The sequence below is a fragment of the Cibotium barometz genome, chromosome 24 (genome assembly GCF_041138505.1).
Source record: "Cibotium barometz isolate CiBa-2024 chromosome 24, ASM4113850v1, whole genome shotgun sequence".
Taxonomy (NCBI): Eukaryota; Viridiplantae; Streptophyta; class Polypodiopsida; order Cyatheales; family Cibotiaceae; genus Cibotium; species Cibotium barometz.
The window spans coordinates 10008738-10027460 of record NC_141069.1 but is presented as its reverse complement, the minus strand read 5'-3'; positions in this window follow the sequence as shown (position 1 = coordinate 10027460).

The window sequence follows — 18723 nt, the reverse complement described above, 5'->3', positions numbered from 1 at the left end:
CTCCATCATGTTTGTCTCCATCTCCCTCATTGATGTATCTTCCACTCTGTCCTAGTAAATGCCAAAAGTAAGTCATTTTTTTGTCTGTCTCTGTCCTTCAAATAGGCCCACATTGTTTTAGGTACTTTTGTCTCGAATTATTCATGTGTTTCTCTTCCTTGTGTACCTTTTGGTGCACCTTGCCGCTTGTTCACTGTAGCAGTCACATATTTAGGCCTATGGCTGTCTTCTTCAAATGATACCTGGATCTTTATGCACCAACAATTTTTGTGAACACTACATCGATTTATATTTCCACGTTGCATCTCTGGAGAATTTATCCCCATCTCTTGCATTGATGAGTGTACTAGATCAACTAGTCTTTTACTTGTAGAAGTATCCATTCCTCGATTGTGAAATCTCTTTGCCATTTCTTGTATCTTTGGTTCATTTATTGTGTGTATTCCTTTCAAGTATGTATTGTATTTAACACTCTATAGAATTGCCATTGCCATGTTTGCACCTGTTGTCTCATAGAGTGAAAGCTTGCTCTTGTAATCGACACTTGCTCTCATGCTTGCATGTGTAGCCTCCGAAAGGTTAGTTGTGGAAAGCAAAACACAAGACTTATCCTAAGTTACAAACCAAGATCCCCAATGGAATGCCTAGATATCCCACCAAGCTAACCATGTCTCCAATGCGGGAATCTCTCCTTGTATTGCATGCCATGATCACCAAATTTTTTTATTTCATTTTTGCAATTCTCAGCCGCTACCTCAGACTGTGAATTTCTCCATCTCTGAGACAAAGACTTATGATCCTCATGGGATGGGGGACGTATACATTTTTGGGTATGCGCACCATGCTATGCTCTCAGTGAAAAATGCAAGTTCTTTCCTTCTCTGGCACCCTTTTATTTTCTCTTCCAAAGTAAACAGCACAAACTGCAACGCAATTTGCATTGGCCTTGTCCGCCATGAATCCCCGGAATTTTGGTTTCTCATAGCCATTATCTTGCACCACATGATTTGTTGAAATGAGTGATGCTAGAGTGTCAAGTCACCTAGTTAAAGTTATCCCACATGAGCAAGAAAAGCCAACATGTACTCTCCTTATATAAAAGGGAGCCATTTCAAGCAATGAAATATAAAACTAGCACTTATCTCAAGTCTCTTTATGTATCCAAGCTAATTCATCTTGTTGTCTAATGTACTTGAGTGCATCTTAATTAGCACTCTCATTATGAGTTTTCTTTATTTCTGTTCACCTTAGTTTAACATTGTGATTAGTGTAAGATTAGTTTCTTTATGTATCTCAAGTCTCTTTATGTATCCAAGTTAATTCATCTTGGTGTCTAATTGTACTTGAGTGCATCTTAATTAGCACACTCTCATTATGAGTTTTCTTCATTTCTATCCACCTTAGTTTAGTATTGTGATTAGTAAAGGATTAGTTTATCATTAGGTAGATGTCTTGTCATTAGGAGAGCTCGATCCATGATTCTCAACATGGTATTAGAGCTAGGGTGAGGCTCTCCATTAGCTTAAGTGATTAGGGTTACTTTCTTAGCTAGTTAGGGTTTTTGAATTTTTGTTCCTTTCTCTATATTTAGGGTTTCATTAGTAAGAGAGAAAGAGTGTTTGTTGTATAGAAGCAAAGAAGAGAAAGGCCACAACATCAACACATCCAGCTTGAGGAAAATTGAAAAGTGCTTGCATATAGAGAAAGAAGGAAGAAAGAAACAACAAGTCTTTTTGGAGAGAAGCGCCTAGTGTGAAGCTGTGAAGTGCCAACCAAGACCTTTATTCTCATTGCCAAAACAAGGAGCATTGCAAAGAAGCTGCCATAAGTAGGTTTTAGCACATAAGCGTAGAGAGTCGCACAAACGGACAACTTGCCAGTAGACTTGACTCGCCTTCCAGCTTGCTGAATGGTAATCAATGTCACCTATTCTCCTTACTTGTCGCCAAAGTTGCCCACACAACAGTCATGGCTTTGAAGCTGCAGCTGCCTCATGATAGGCAACTGTCTGTTAACCACTCTGGTTAACATTACTTTTCAAGCGTGGCTACCCTCTCATTGTAACTTATCTTTTGTAATCGCGCAAAGCGCTTAATGAGATAAAAGAGACATGGGATGACCGAGCTTACGGCTTGTGTAATTTCGGTCATAAGAAAGAGTTGTACATAGAGCTAGGAAGACTAGTTTTGGGCCTCCAATTGTAAATGGACTGTCAGCCATTGTAAACTAAGACCTCTTGTATATAAGACATTTTATGAAATATGAAAAGAGACAATCCCATTAGTCTCATTTGAGTTTTGCCTCTCTCTCTCTCTCTCTTACTCTTATGAGCTTGTGGATGCATGCTTGCTTGTTGTTTGCTTACATGCTTGATTGTTGTTGTTTAAGCATGTTGTTATTTATGCTTGTAGGGATGGTGATGATCTAGCTTCTCCTCTCCTTTCCCCTCTCTTTGCTCTATACTAAGGTCCTTCTTGCATGCATGTGGCACAGAGTGCTCCCTCCTTCTTGCTCTCTACCTAGCTCTTGAATCTCCACTTGGGTGACATAAGTGGAGGTGGAGTGAACCCCTAGCGGCTTCACATCAAGGAGTTACTCTCATTAGGGTTGGCTAAGTACACATCTCCAAACTCGACCTTTGTATGTTGTTTCTTCTCTTCTTTTCTCCCTCTCTCTTGTGTGTAAGGTAGTATGTTAGGATTAACATCTTTGGTGGGAATTGCGTTTAGCTTGGGGTTCTCCACTTATTTCATTTGCTAGAGTCCTCATTTGGCCTGGTTGGAGTGCAAAACCACTAGTTGTTTCCTTGTGTTAGTTGAGTTTGTTTTTGCTTATTTGATGGTGATTCTATGGAGCTATGAAGGTGAACTGAAGCATTGGAGCATTGAGGTCTTCACCGAGTGCAGGAGAAACAAGTAAGTGTTCAATCTTTACCCTTGACATTTATGCAAATTTTTTATTTTTGATTTATCTTTCATTAAGTTTGCACCATAGCTTAATTTTTAAATTAATCTCAATTTGTTAGGTTTAATTAAGCATTCGAGGCATTAATAGGTAGCTAGAAACTAGATCTAGCTCCCTATCAAATAAAAAATCCAAAAAACATTCAGAAGATACCTAAAATTGTAAAAATCAAAGGAGGAAACAAGGCAAAAATTCCATTCTGGAGACTTTTTTGAGAAGCGAACGGACGTTCCATTCATAAGCCACGGTCGTGGCATAAGTGCCACGCCCATACCATTCTCTCTCTAGCCAAATCTTGGGAAATCTCCAGCCTTGAATGTGACAGTTAGCATTAAAAATATAATATTTGCAAATAAATTGCATTTAACCAAGGCGGTACAGTTGCACTCTTAGGCAATATTTAGGTGGTAGTTAGACTTGCAGCCTTAAATTCTCTGGAAAAATCTTACAATGCCACGGTCATTCCATTTGTGCCACGGTTGTTTCAGTTGTGCCACGGTCATTCCTTCGCAAGGCGTACGCCTGTTTCAAGTATTCCCTTCAACTACCACGTCCGTATCAGTTTTGCCATGCCCGTGCCATTCTCTTTTTTCCCAGCTCCAGAAAGCGTATGGTCGTTTCACTTGTGCCACACCCGTACCAGTTGTCGCATCTAAAGTGTATGCCCGTGGTAAACTTGCCATGCCCGTACCTTCTCCATCCAAAATGCATGCCCATTCCTTCTTGAAGCCACGCCCATGTCTTTCAGGAGGTGTACGCTCGTGCCATATTCTCTCTGAGAAGAGTACCCCCATTTCCTTCCGAAGCGTACGTTTGTACCATCTCCAAGTGTACGACCGTACCATTCAAAAAAAAAGGATTTTTCACAGGGGGGTTCTGCACAATAGTTCCACACTTCCGTGCACCTACGTTCGGGTAAATTGGTGCAAAACTTGCCATGCCCGTACCTTCTCCATCCAAAAATGCATGCCCGTTCCTTCTTGAAGCCACGCCCATGTCTTTCAGGAGGTGTACGCTTGTGCCATATTCTCTCTGAGAAGAGTACCCCCGTTTCCTTCCAAAGCGTACGCTTGTACCATCTCCAAGCATACGACCGTACCATTCTAAAAAAAAAAAGATCGTTCACAGGGGGGTTCTGCACAATAGTTCCACACTTCCGTGCACCTACGTTCGGGTAAATTGGTTCAAAACAACCCTCTTTTTAACGATGTAAACTCTTTCGAAGCTCCCTCACTCATCATAAGGTCAAACCTATCGGTCAATATCGCGTGGAGCCAAACAGTGCTTGTCTTTGACAGCACTAGCGAGAGCGAAGACCATCCCAGCATAGGACGAGAAACTTCTGACCTCGAGACAGGAGAACCCGAAGCTCAGTGTATGGACAGACCACCTGTCTACTAAGAGCAAGATCCTACCTCTCCCACACATTCATAGAGAAGCCTTCGAGGCTCCGCAACTTTATCTAGGGAAACACACAGTCAAAAAAGCCGGAGCCCAGGGCGAGAGGTATGGAACATCAATAAAAAAGTGAGCCCACGCCGTCTCTAGATCCTAGAGTGGATAGTAGGGCAGAGGCAAAGCCATCAAACCCAGATCCAACCGTCAGTCTGGAGAGCCATGCCTATCTTAGGAGTGGCTGATTCATACAAGGCCCAAAGACCCATACAAAACCTAGGGCTAGGTCCATCTTCCCAAGGACCGAAAACATCATACCATAGAGAAAAGGCCTACCCGGCCCAGTCTCATCAGCCCAGTCCACCCGTATACCCAGAATAAAGTGGCATAAACCCACAAACATCTCAAAGCTAATCACTAAATTAGATGGGAATGGAGATCCCATCCCACATTTGGAGATGTTCAACCAAATCTATGAAGCCTTTGGCCACATGGAAGATCAAGTTAAGGTGAGTGCCTTTGGCCTCACCCTAGACGGTAAAGTAGGCCAATGGTTTAGGTCCTTGAAAAGCTGAGGACAAGGCCAACTTTGAAGCCTTGAAAGAGGCCTTCAAGGTAGGATATTCTTGTCAAGGTACCAGATGAAGTTCGATGGAGTAGCTGCACAACGTCAGACAAAGGGATGGTGAAACCATCCGAGACTATATCAATAGAGTCAGATATCTCCACTCTCGTTGCAGTGCCAGAGATAAGTTCTCTGATGATGAGAGATTAATAGGGAGATTTTTGGAAGGTCTGGATGACGTACCCTTACATAATTCATTGTATGCCTTGGCCCATAACTCTTTTGAGAAATGCTACAGGAGTGCTATGGTCTTTAAGGACAACTTCAAGGGAACACGTTCCCAAGAACTTCATGAGGGTATATCAGAAGCCTCATTCAAGACCACTAGCATAAAATCCAGTGGAAAGAGTAGAGAGTCCAGATTTGGACAACAAGTTGAGTAGTTGGCTGCTGAACTAATGCAGCAGATGACTCAACATTGGAGAACCGACGAAGGCCGAGATCAGATTGGCCAACCCACAAATACATCCTCTCTTAATATTGCAGATGGTTTAAGGCAGTTGAACATACATATACGTAATTTCTATGCAGCTAGAGAGCGTTTGCAAACCTCTGCTGATGGTATTTTGCCATTATCTTCATACCATCGGCAAGCCCGTGCAGTAGGCATAATAGTGAGTGTGATGATGAGGTGAAAGAGCTTGTTTCAACAAAAAGGATGTATGTCGCAAGCGCCTTGGTAGAAAATCTTATGTTAAGCATCTGGCACACCTTCTCGATCAATCTCAAGTAACAGCAACAACCCGTGCTCCCAACACCTGTGCTGATTTTGTGTGCTTTTATACATTCCATATTCCTTTAGTATAGATTCAGATACTAGATTAGATGTTTCCAACTGGTATACAAACAAATGCCAAATTCTCTATTCTATGATTCTATCATCCTTGTATGTGCGTTGTTTCCTTCTTTTATCACGCGTCTATGTGTACTATGTCTGACTCTAAAATTTCCAATCAGTTAACCTATAGATCTTGGACTACTTGGGGAAGTTAAGTACTGGAAAATCTAGCAAATAAAAAGAAACCATCCTCCCTCACAAGGCAGGGCATGGTTCAAAACGGTTTTCAACTTGGGGCAGTAATAAACAAAACCAAGAAAACCGATAAGAGATTGGTGTTAAACTAATAAGATACCTGATTGAAAACAACCTTTATACACTTAGGCTATAGCAAAAACAAACATTACTGAGGCTTTTCACCAGTATCACACCGCTCCCAAACCAATATGATATCAGTTGTGGGGAATGATAGTTGTATACAACTAACACTACTGATAGGGAAAATACTAACTGTTAAACACTGCTATCATACTGGCTTAAGAGCATGGTATCCTCTAATGTACTCTGTATAGCAAATTTAATAACTGGTATTATACCGGTTGAACACTGGTATGATACCGGGTAAAGTCTGGAAGGAGAACTTGGGATGGCCATATGATACCAGTGTTTTATAGACCAGCTCTTTGCTTTAGACAACATGAGTTTTGAAACAATATGATACCGGTGTTAAACCAATAAGATACCGGTTGGTGAACCAGCGGCATACACCTATAGGAACCTATAACTATAAACCAATTTCAAACCAAATGTTTAACTTGCTAAGATGGTTTTGTATTGCAGGTTGAACTATATTTATTGTTTAAGGAGATGCATCCACAGGCACCAGCTCATCAACGAGATTTTGAGAAATTAAAGCCATACTTTATGCGCAAGCTTAAGGATGATACACTTGTTGTTGCATAACACACATTCAGATGTCATTCCTAAACGATGCGTTGAACCAAATTAGAGGATCTACTTTTGGGTTGCATGGCAAAGCATGTCAATGTAATTGTGTCATTTGTAATGTGGGTTCTCAGCCAAGTGGGTGCAAGGCTCTGTAGAGAAGTCCTACAAGATCATCACAAGCGCATGGGAGTCCATCCTATGTCCCAAAGCTAAAGGTACTATTTTCTATGCGTTGAAGTGTCTGATGGGGAGTTGCACTATCTGTGGTCCTTGAAACATAGCAATTTGTCCAGCTAAATCTGCATATGTTGGTTGACTTGTCACCATTGAAGATCTTTCAGGACATAGACTGTGGAACCACTGATGATGGCAAGACAAAGAAGAGGAAAGAGTTAATACACAAGGAAATGTCATGCAAGGCACTGAATCCAATGTTCAACTACCAGCTCGGAAAGTTTATCAAACATAATTTTGTGTACAGGTGGCACGATGAGCAATACAAAGAATGCCTGTCCAATTTTCTCGAAGATAGAGAGCACTAACTCATGAACAACTCAAGCGCCTAATGGTGCTAAGCTCCAATGTGCAGCTGATGTCGTAAAGTTTTTGCAAGAAACGATCACCACCACTGGAGCCAACAAGTCCACATATGAATCACAAGCTCGGTATGTTAGTAGAGTCTTTTGGGAGAAAGTTGGGTGATATAGATAGAGATGAGGCATGGAATGTCAAGGCTGTAACAAACACAAGATCCCTACATTCAGTCTCTGCATACTCTCAGCACGATCCCTGGAACAGCATTGAGGGTGTGTTGGTTATCATGTTATTGCGGTAATTGTATGGAACACTTATGGCATAGGTGTAGCAATCAGTCTCATATTCATAGCTGGGACTACGTTGCCCTTGAACCATTGGTAGATGGCACTGAAGAAGACAATGTTGACATTGATGTTGAAGAAGAAATTCAATGATACCCTTAGTGGTGTCCTTTTCTTGTTGGAGACAATTTCATGTGACCAGCTGAAAAAGGAAATTCAGATAATGCAGACTTATACATGATCAAATGCATAAAGGAGAAAGAGCTTTGCAAGAAACCTACAAAGGACGGATGGGGGAATGCCATTGCATGAGATTGTTTTACTGTGAAAGGTTTCTTCTATGCACCTAAAGATGAGCAAACCTACGAGTCGTGGGATTACAAGTCGGAGGCCTTGATAGCGACACATCTTGTACGAGCAATCAGATTTCCAATAGACCTACACCTAGTTAACAAAATCTGTTTGTTCTATTCCCTGAGATACATGAAGCTGTGTACATATTATGCCATTCAATTTTTAGCATACTTACTAGATACAAAACTGTGTAAAACAAAGCTGTGTACATAGTATGCCATTCAATTTTTAGCATACTTACTAGATACAAAGCTGTGTAAAACAGTATGCCATCCAATTGTGTGCATACTTGACATGTTTCTATCTATGCTCATGAAATTTAGTGCTCGGGGACTATGTATTATGTAGCTTCGTCGATGATTTAATTATCGTGAATATTTGATTGGATGCACGTAAACCTTGTCAAAATTAAGATTTTGATGATTTGAGGTAGTTATGCATAGAAGCTTTAATGATCCATTTACCAAAAAGAATTTCACACCCGTGGGGGTTTGTTTAAAAAAATGTCCTTATACTGATCGTGCTAATTCCCTTTTCAACTCGATATTGTTAAAAAAAGCAGAGAACACTTGCTTTGCAAATGAGAAAATTAATCCTTAATTGGGGATTCCAACTAATACAACATCGACACATGGATACACTTAAGTAGTCAATAACAGTAGTAGAAATGACACACAAAGAAGAAGAAGATGACTTAAAAGAATCTCAATACTTCGAGTCTAATTTATACATACATCCGATTTTGTTCTGTTTATGATTGCATCATATATTGTGTAATCATACACCATACTTTATAGTTGATATGCGTTGGAAGGAAGTGGGCTTCATGAGGAGGTGGGCTTCATCTTCTTCTGTGGTATTTCTTCTCCTTTGTCTTCTTCTTGAATGTCATCTGTTGGGAGATATATTCTTGGTAGTTGCACCTCTGGAGGCAACAGTTCTGGAGGAACACAGCGGCTCTTTCTTGTCCTCATTAGATATCTTTTACCATGAGGAGGCAATGAGTCTGGTTCATTTATTCCTGCCGCAAGATCCTGGGCTGTGTATGACACGAAGTAGGGGCATCTTAGCACTTGACACCCATGCCCCTGACCAAACACCCGCAAAGCAAACTGTTTCTCCACACCAGCACCACTTTCTCAACATTCAATGACACATCATGTCCACTACAAAACCTAGAGAGTACTTTCAATGAGAATAAAGGAAATTTCGCATTGTATTTTGAGAGTTCTTTATGAAATATAATGATCTGCACATCAAAATTGTAAGCATCATGATTCAAGTCAACTTACTATCAATTATAAGCAAGTGTCATAAAATGTACGCACCTTTTGATGATTCAAATGTCTTATATATTCAGTGAGACCAGCATCCTTTCAATGACCTGTTGATTTTGAATTGCTAGCACCGGATGATCTTGAGCCTCCTGCTCTCTTCAAGAAATCATCATTATATACAAAAACCTACAAGCAATGTAATACGTTTAATCGACAAAATACACGTAAAATGAATACTAATAGCTTAAGAAGTTTTTGGTGCTGTTACCTATTGATTTTCATCACCTTCAAGCATTTTGCTAGTCCACAAAGGGATCGTAGATTTACTGTCTTCATGTACGGTTGCTGCTATATATTTGCCCGTATTTGCCAAACCAAGACGGTCTGCAATTACTGCAGCCTCCTCCTCGGAAGTCAATTGGCTTTCATATGCCCTAGCTTCATTGAACACGTCCCTTAATATATCCTAGATACTCAGAGTCCTTGACTATAGAATCAACTAGGAGGTGTTTGTCAACTCCTTCCTCTACCCACCCCATGTCTGCTTCACTATAATTTGCTAAAGTAGCCAAGCAATAGTCTTCACGAATATTAAAATGATGCATAATTTGTGTCAATAATATATAATCACACTGGTCTGCCATGGTAAAGCTAGGCAAAGAAGGAAGTGACAAGTCCCCCTGTTCGTTCTCATTAGGTGGACTGGCTTCCAATGAGATTATGCTCATGGGTGCTGCTACATCGACACCAACAAGGGATGTACTAGTGGGAAATGTTTCCTTTTCGGCCTCTACCCTCTCCTCTACTGGATCGATAGCCGCCTCTTCTTCAACTACATCATCCTTAATTGGCACTTGACTGCTTGGTAAATCCATTGTCTGGGGCTCAGAGTCTTCATTAAGGAGATGCAAAAAACAAAGAAATCCATAACTGTATTGGAGAAGGCGACACTTCTTTGAGTGTAATGGGCATTTCTCCTCTACTCTACTACTGCAGCTGGGTATCTTTTTGAGACAGCGGTTGAGCCTTCTTTTCATGACTTTGTCTTGCAAAATTACATGGATGAACATATCATTCACCACCCATCGGACGTCACGATGTTGCTAGAAACTATCTGTTCATATTCTTGCTCTCCCAATCACCGGGAACAATCCTAGAAATCTTGATAATGTTCTCAAAAAAAGGAAATTTTGCATTGAACATTACAGTCAATTCAGGAGCACGGTGGTGGGCATGTGCATTGTATAGGAACATATACAACTTTTTGCACAAGACTCTTCCGCCTCATCACTAGATTCCAAGAGAATGTCCATCTCAGGATCCGACATGCCTAAAGAAACATTTCAGTTGATTAGGAAGAGCACGCTTAATATACAAGGGGCCAGTACCAAGCGATGCGAGTACCTAGGCGATGCATGCGAGTACCTTGTCGCGCTTGTGATACTGACCATAAATCAAAAGGATACAAAAGGGGTCAATATCAAGCGATTAGGGGGGATACTACGATGCATGCGAGCTCCCTAGCGCTTGGTACTGACCCCTTCTATATAAAAGGATAGACATGGGGGTAAACATGAGGCCATATGGATTATGGGGTCAATACCAAGCGATAGGGAGATTTCGCGATGTCCGCGAGCCCCTTACCGCTTTGTACTGACATAGATAACAAAATGGAAGTTCCCAAAAACAAAAGAGGGTTAATATCAAGCGATTAGGGGCTTACGTGAGTGATGCCTGCGAGTTCCCTACCGCTTGGTACTGACCCCTTCTGATAGACATGGGGGGAAACACAAGGCCATATGGATCATGGGGTCAGTACCAAGCGATAGGGGGATTGCACGATGTCCGTGAGCCCCTTACCGCTTCGTACTAACCCAGATAACAAAATGGAAGATCCCAAAAGAAAAAAAAAACAAGAGGGTCAATATCAAGCGATTAGGGGCTTACGCGATGCCTGCGAGTTCCCTACTGCTTGGTACTGACCCCTTTCGTGCAAAAGGTTAGATATGGGGGAAAACATGAGGCCATACGGATCATGGGGTCAATACCAAGCAGTAGGGGGATTACGCGATGTCCGTGAGCCCCTTACTGCTTCATACAGACACAGATAAAAAAAATGGAAGATCCCAAAAGAAAAAAAAACAAAAGAGGGTCAGTATCAAGCGACTAGGGGCTTATGCGATGCCTGTGAGTTTCCTATCGCTTGGTACTAACCCCTTCTATACAAAAGGATAGACATGGGGGAAAACACGAGGCCATATGGATCATGGGGTCAGTACCAAGTGGTAGGGGGATTACGCGATGTTCGCGGGCCCCCGCTTTGTAATAATGACCCAGATAACAAAATTAAAGTAAAGGGGGTTAGTAAGAACAAGCTATAAGGCACTACAAGGATACCTGCTTTGGTGAATGCGATGATGATGGCGGGGCAAGGGAGCTTGACACCATGACAATGGCAAGGCACAGGTTAGACGATGGCGATGGTGATGTAGAGGGACGACACAAAGGGCAAAGAGCTCAACGCCAAGGGTTTAGGATGGATAGAAAGCATGATGTCCCCAAGGAGATTCGGGCCATTTTAGACACAAGTGGTTGTCTTAGCACCACGTATGTGGTGTGTCCTATTCATAAGTGGCATTATAAGGTCTCATGCATTTATAAGCCATTTTACCCTTCATATATAAGGCCACCGAAAAATTTAAGGGTGAATTTTTCAATATCCCCTTGTAAGGTTGTTGGAGATGGAGCAGAGTTTTTTTTCTTTCTATGTGTGTGTGTTTGTTTAGAATGAATATTGAGAGTGTTTAATTAGAGAGAGAGAGAGAGATAAAGAGAAAAGCATGCCTGCAGATTTGATTAAAAACCTCAGTTTGTTTGTGGAGATAGAAGAAGAAGAAGGGGTGATGGCAATGCAGAGGGGTGACGCAAAGGGCGATTTTAAGGAACTCAACGTGAATGAATGAAGCTCCCGAGGGAGATACGGGCCGTTAAAGACCAATGTGGTCCCGTACCATGTGGTCGTAGCACCACTCCCATGGTGTGTACTGATGATCATATGTATCATTTATAAGGTCTTACACATGAATGACACGTCAATATGCTAGGTACTCTCACTTCTCTCGTGTCCTGCATTTGTTTGATTTCTTTTTGTAAATGTTATCGTAGTGCCCTATTGTCTTTGCCTCGACTACTCCTCATCAACACCTCCCCCCCAAAACTCAGACATCGCCATCGCCTCTACATCCATCGCTTCTGCAGGTATTTTATGATTTTTTTACTTCTTCAAAATAAGTGTTTGTTTTTAGGTCAGTACCATGCGATAAGGGGCTCGCAGGCACTCTACGAGCTCTTTATTGCATGGTAATGACCTTTTCTTAACGAATACTAGGGTAATGTTGCATTAAGGTTATGCACCAAGCGATACGACTGAGGCAGCACGTTGATTTAGCCAACTGAGGCAACACATAGATTTAGTGTCGATTTGTCGATTATGAATGAGAATGAGATATAACCACTAGGTACAATACACTTTTATAGGCATTAAACCATATCTTTTGACTCTAACTAAGAGGTTATTCACACCTAGAGTGTTCACACCAAGTTGGCTATAAACGTAATGACCGGATGCTCGTATCCCCAATGTCACATGATATTTTGGTGTATTTCTAACATGAGCACTGAAGCATTGCTCAGATATAGATTCTCAAAGGAAGGATTTGCAGTGGATCCTTAAAAGGTGATTGTTTATAGTGAGTCTTCAAGCTCCACATAACGTCAAAGAATTGGGAAAGTTTCTTAGGCAAATCAAATGGCACACAAGTTTCCTTCATTATTTGGCGCATGTGGCACATCCATTGGATATACTTACAAAGAAGAATGCTCAGTACATATGGAATGAAAAATGTGAGCATGCATTCCAACCTCTGGATTGGGAGAGTTTATTCCATGTTTTTACGGATGCACTGGATGTTGCAATCGAAAGTGCATGGGAAGATGGTATCACCAAATTTATTATGCAAGATGGATGCTATCTACTAAAGAAAAGAATTACTCCACAAGAGAGAAAGAAGCCTTGGGCATGGTTTATTTAGGCATTATCTTCTGGGAAATCGTGTTGTTTTCCATGTTGATAACCACTGGTAAGCTGGCAAGATAGATGTTATTACAGGGATTATCTTCTGGGAAATCATTTTGTTTTCCATGTTGATAACCACTAGTAAGCTAGCAAGATAGATGTTGATAACCATGTTGATAACCACTGGTAAGCTAGCAAGATAGATGTTGTTATTACAGGAGTTCGACTTTACCATAGAACATATGTCTGGAAATGAGCATGCAGTGGTAAACTTATTATCCTGGTAGATAGAGTCTAGAGAACCACCAAATGGAGTACGAGATCAATTTTCCCAAATTGTTCATACCACATGTTTCACCAAACATGTGGTATGATGAAATGCTAATGTTCTTATCAAATGGAGCATTTTTAGAGGCTATGTCGAGAGATCACTAGACAAGGCTGGCACTCCATATGGTAGAACTTTTACAGTTATAGCAGGCCAGTTGTACAAAATGGGGGTGGCAAGATCATGAGAAAGTTACAGTGATTATAGAAGCACATCAAGGTGTCAGGTGATGGACAAATTTCTAGATAAATTATAGGCCGGAAGATATTTCAGGTAGAGTTACAGTGGCCCATAGTTTTAAAAGATGCCTAGAAATTTTCCAAGGCTTGTGACTTATGCCAGCAATTATGTCAATCGAATGTTGCGGATAGAATGTCGCATAATCTGATATTGATACTGGAAGCATTTTTAAAATAGGGACTGGACTTTGTAGGACCTTTCACACCCACAATTCAATAAATATATTCTGGTGGTGGCTACAGATTTACTACACAAAGTGGGTTGAAGCCAAAGCTCTTAGAGATAACAAGGCTACATTAGTAGCAAAATTCTTATATGAAATGATAATGACCAGGTTAAGCTATCCATAGTTATCAAGGTGGACTCATCTTAAATGAGGCTCATCAAGAGTCTAACATGATAATTCATAAATAGTTCACAATTTATTATCCACAAGAAAATGGTTAGGCTGAATCCATAAATCAAGTGCTACAAAAAATCTTAAAGAAGATTATTAATCAAAATCACATACATTAGAACCGAAAGTTATATTCAGCACTCTTAGCATTTCGAACATCTTATAAAATGGCAGCAGGTCACACTTCTTTTTCATTACTATTTGGTCTCAAATAGGCAATGTTTACATTTTCTTCGTTAGGGGATCTCCATGTAGTACAAAACCTAATACAAGTGCTTTAGGAGCACAGGGAACACCCCACTTTTAGAAGAAAGTGAAGAAGTTCCAAGGCAAGGAGATGGGAGAGGCATCCCAATAGGAGAAGGAATAAGAGGTGGGAGAGGCATCCCAATAGGAGAAGTTCCAAGGCAAGGAGATGGGAGAGGCATCCCAATAGGAGAAGGAATAAGAGGTGGAAGAGAACGCAGGCACAAATAGAGGCACTTAGGGAATCTGCAGAGTTGGTAGGGCTGGAGTTGTGCAAACAACTTCGGAGATTCTAGATGTGCTAGGAAGTAGCTCAATTTCTTTGATCTTTCCAGATGAATTAGAAGTAGTAGACATAGTTTTATTATAAGCTTCTTGTAAGCATATCTCCAGTTGTGCCACAAAAGTAACTGGTGCATTTACATCATTAAGAGCCCAAAAGAGGCAAAAACACCTTGAATTTGTCTAGAGCTAAGTTCACAAAGTTTGGATTTGAATTGGCAAAACTGTCTACAATTCGGAACAAGCTGGTAGAGCCTTAGAAACAGAAAAAGGTGGCCTTGAAGTAGATTGTGGAGGTGCTCAAAGAAGATGAGATCCTAGATTTTCAATAGAAATACACAAGTGCAGAATTAAAGTGTCAAAATCTTATGACACAACATTTATTTGCAATGAATCAACATGAAGCTGCCTCTAAAGATGATAAAAAAAGAATCTAGATCTTGCAGAGTTGGGTTGATGCAATGGATGCATTCTAAAGATCTGGAGGTCTATGAGCTCACAACTAACATTCAAGCTCACATCAAGTAGTTGATGGAAAAATTATATACTAGTGACATAGAGGAATTAATTTTTTATTGATCCTACCTATCGGCATAATGCCTTAATAAGCAAAAATCTAGATGACACATTTGAAGCAAGCAGATCAGGAGGAGATGGTTCCAAAGGGCTAGTCAAGATTTTGACATTAGCTGTTGGCAGGAAGTTCTACAGGGGTACCCACAAAGACTTCAAGGACTAGACATCTACTGAAGCTAGAAATAAAAAAGACAATAAAAAAAGTGCTTATTGAGCATGATGAACAACTTAGCCATGTTTAGAGAGAATGCGTTATTTATAAGGACCAGGCTAAAGCTTATCTTCACAATGTGGAATGGCTAAATAATGAAGTAACAACTTTAAAACTGGTCAACCAAGAGATTGAGAAGAGAAATGATGAACTAGAAGATCAGCATGCCTAGGATCTTTGGAGAATCAACCAACTTAAGAAGAAAGATGCTGGATCTAGGGAATTAAAAGCAGCTATAGATAAGCTGGAGTATAAAGAGAAAATTAGGAACTTATAGGCTAATCATGAAGAATACGTGAGTTTAATGGAAAGTAGAGGAAAGCTTTGAAGACACATGCCAAGGAACTAAAAAGTTCTATTCATGTGCTAGAAAGAGATGTGGGTAACTTGCCCATTCCATCGAGCTGGAGCACTGTGCAAGATGTAGTAGCACATTTTAGCAAAGAAGTTATACCTCTTGCATACCATCCGCCTATCAGCTAATGGATGATTCATATCTTTTTCTGGATCAAGATTGTCCATCCAGATTTTGACCTCTGTGCCAGCTCGACGTGTTTTAGCTACTTCAACAATAGAACTTATGCACAAAGGCAAGGGGTCGATCACCTGACTATATGGTTAGAGTACCAATTTGGAACTAGAACTACAGAATTTAAAAAACTAAAATAAATTTATCTTCTCAAATAGATTCTTATAGACAAATACATCCTCCTGCTCATATTATAGATACTAATCTTAGGTACCCATTAAATCTATCAAGCCTAGGATTTCATCAAGATACATTTACTCAAGAAATTATAGAATCAAGATTCATTATTACTTATCCGAAGTTGTTTGCATATGTGACTGTGCCTCCTTGAGGAGGAGCAGGTTTTTGAATAGTGAGGTGTCTTTTATGGAATATTGGTGCTCCAATCCTTGAAAGCATACCAGTCCTTTAGATTTCTATCTTTTCATTACTTAGTTTACTACCTAAGTTGAGGTTAGTGCTCGAATGAGGTCATCAATGATTTGCATTTACGTATATGGTGATAATACCTATGCGATGACTTCCTTTCCCTTGGAACTTGAGTGGACATTTGTTCTCTCCCTATCATTTGGATGTGGGGAGCCACGTAGCTTCACAGTGGTTATTACCAAGGGAGTTAATTTTTGAGCTTTTGCTTCCCAATTGTATCTTTTGGCTGCTACAACTGGCCTGGTTCTTGTTATCCCAATTCTCTTGTTAACTTTGCTTATTCTGGGCATTGATTTTAACTATTGTTTGCTTTACGTATGCGTGCATAAGGTCTCTAAATCAACCTCTATAGGTTTCCATGAAATTGAGCATAGACTACAAGAGTTTTTTCAACTTCTTTACAATTCAACAAGGTCTCTAAATCAACCTCTATAGGTTTCCATGAAATTGAGCATAGACTACAAGAGTTTTTTCAACTTCTTTACAATTCAACTTTTATTGGTAGAAAACTCTTGCTTTCCTCCAGTTGGCCTTCCTCTTCTTGGCCTTTCTGATTGTTTCACACGATTTGTCTTAGCTTTGATATGGCCAAAAGATTCCACTTAACATTTGTGGTGAGATTATGCACATGTGCCTACCCAAAACTATCTATTGTCTCTTGGGTAGGCTAGAAACTTAAGATCCTTCTTGGTAACCCACTTGTTGCCATTGTATTCCTCACTGAGGGATTCATTTTCTTCCCATAGGGGTATAGGAGATGTGTAGGCATTTTTGGATGTTGGCCACTATGATTGTGTCGTATTGATGTGTAGTCCGTTATTAAAGGGTTACCACACTAAGTTTATCTTTTAAATTTCAGGTTTTCCTAGGCTTTCCCATGTTTCATGTAGGATAATGCCTGCATTAGTGTCTACTAGACCTACTAGGGATTGCATGATTTTTGTTGGAGTTGAGAATTCCAACCAAAGTGGTTCTATCACTTCTTTCTCATGTTCAGGGGATTTTTTTGGTGAGCAATTGCATGCGAGTGATTTTTTAAAAATGGGGAGCAGTTTTAAAATAATCAGGGTTTTTTTTGCTATATATATATATATATATATATATATATGTATGTATGTATACATATATTTACATATATATATCATGAATTGTCCACTAAACCAATTCAAGGTAAGTCCATTCTTTGCGTAGACATTCAGTTACCTCCCTTTCTATCAAAATTGGTTGGTGGATAAACATATTTTCATTTTGGCTAAATCCCATGACTCTCATGTACACAAAGTACAAGTGCTTGCATGTTAAGTAGGGTTTTCACTTTCTGACCCTTCCCAAGAAATCTAGACATGAGCATGATGGATGCATTTTTATGTGCACATCATAACTTCTCGCATGATAACCTTCTCCAAATGTCTCAATGGTGAAAGCCTCATGTTTGGAAGATTGAAACACTTACAGTTGTGTAACTTGTGCATTAATATCTAGTGCTTTCTTGTTGATGCAACTTCTTCTAAAATGCATGTTATATATCTTGATGGCCATCTCATGGCATATCATTTCTAAATGTGTTTGCCTCTTCTCTAGGCATTTTTGGTTGACTTGAGCTCATAGGACTTTGTTTCTCCCTTTCTAATGTCTTACTCTATGAGTTATAGCCTTCAAAGCACCAATGCATTGACCTCCTCAACAGTCAGGTTAGTGCCTTCAACCACCACTAGCCATATAGTAGACACACTATGTGGGGGATGGTCAATGTTCTTATCCACAACCCATGCATGCATGATGTCATTATTGCAAAACCAAATCATTTGACTAATCTTCCTAGCAGCATGGGACCTTGTCGAAAAAAATGATGGTGTAGGTACTCCTTTTGAAAATCCTACAATTATGCGACTACACTTACTATTCCCTATATGAACCAAGCACTTTACTCGGCTTCCCATTGGAGTTCTCCTAATTGCCCAAAATGTCTTGTGTATGGGTGCTTCCATTATGATTTTGTCACTCGATTCATATTTTGTGTCCACATCTTCATCTCGATAAAATGTATTTTCCTATGACATCCAATAGATTTCCTATCTCGCACGTGCACATTATGACTAGCACCATCATCAACATCAATTACATTAGATTGTCATCTCTTGTGTCGGGCTGTTTCTCGATCACTTGCTAAAGGAGTTGGGGCCTTGTACATGGGTGTACCTACAGTGGTGCTCTTTATTGTCCTTACAACTTGTGCTGGGCTTGGAATGTT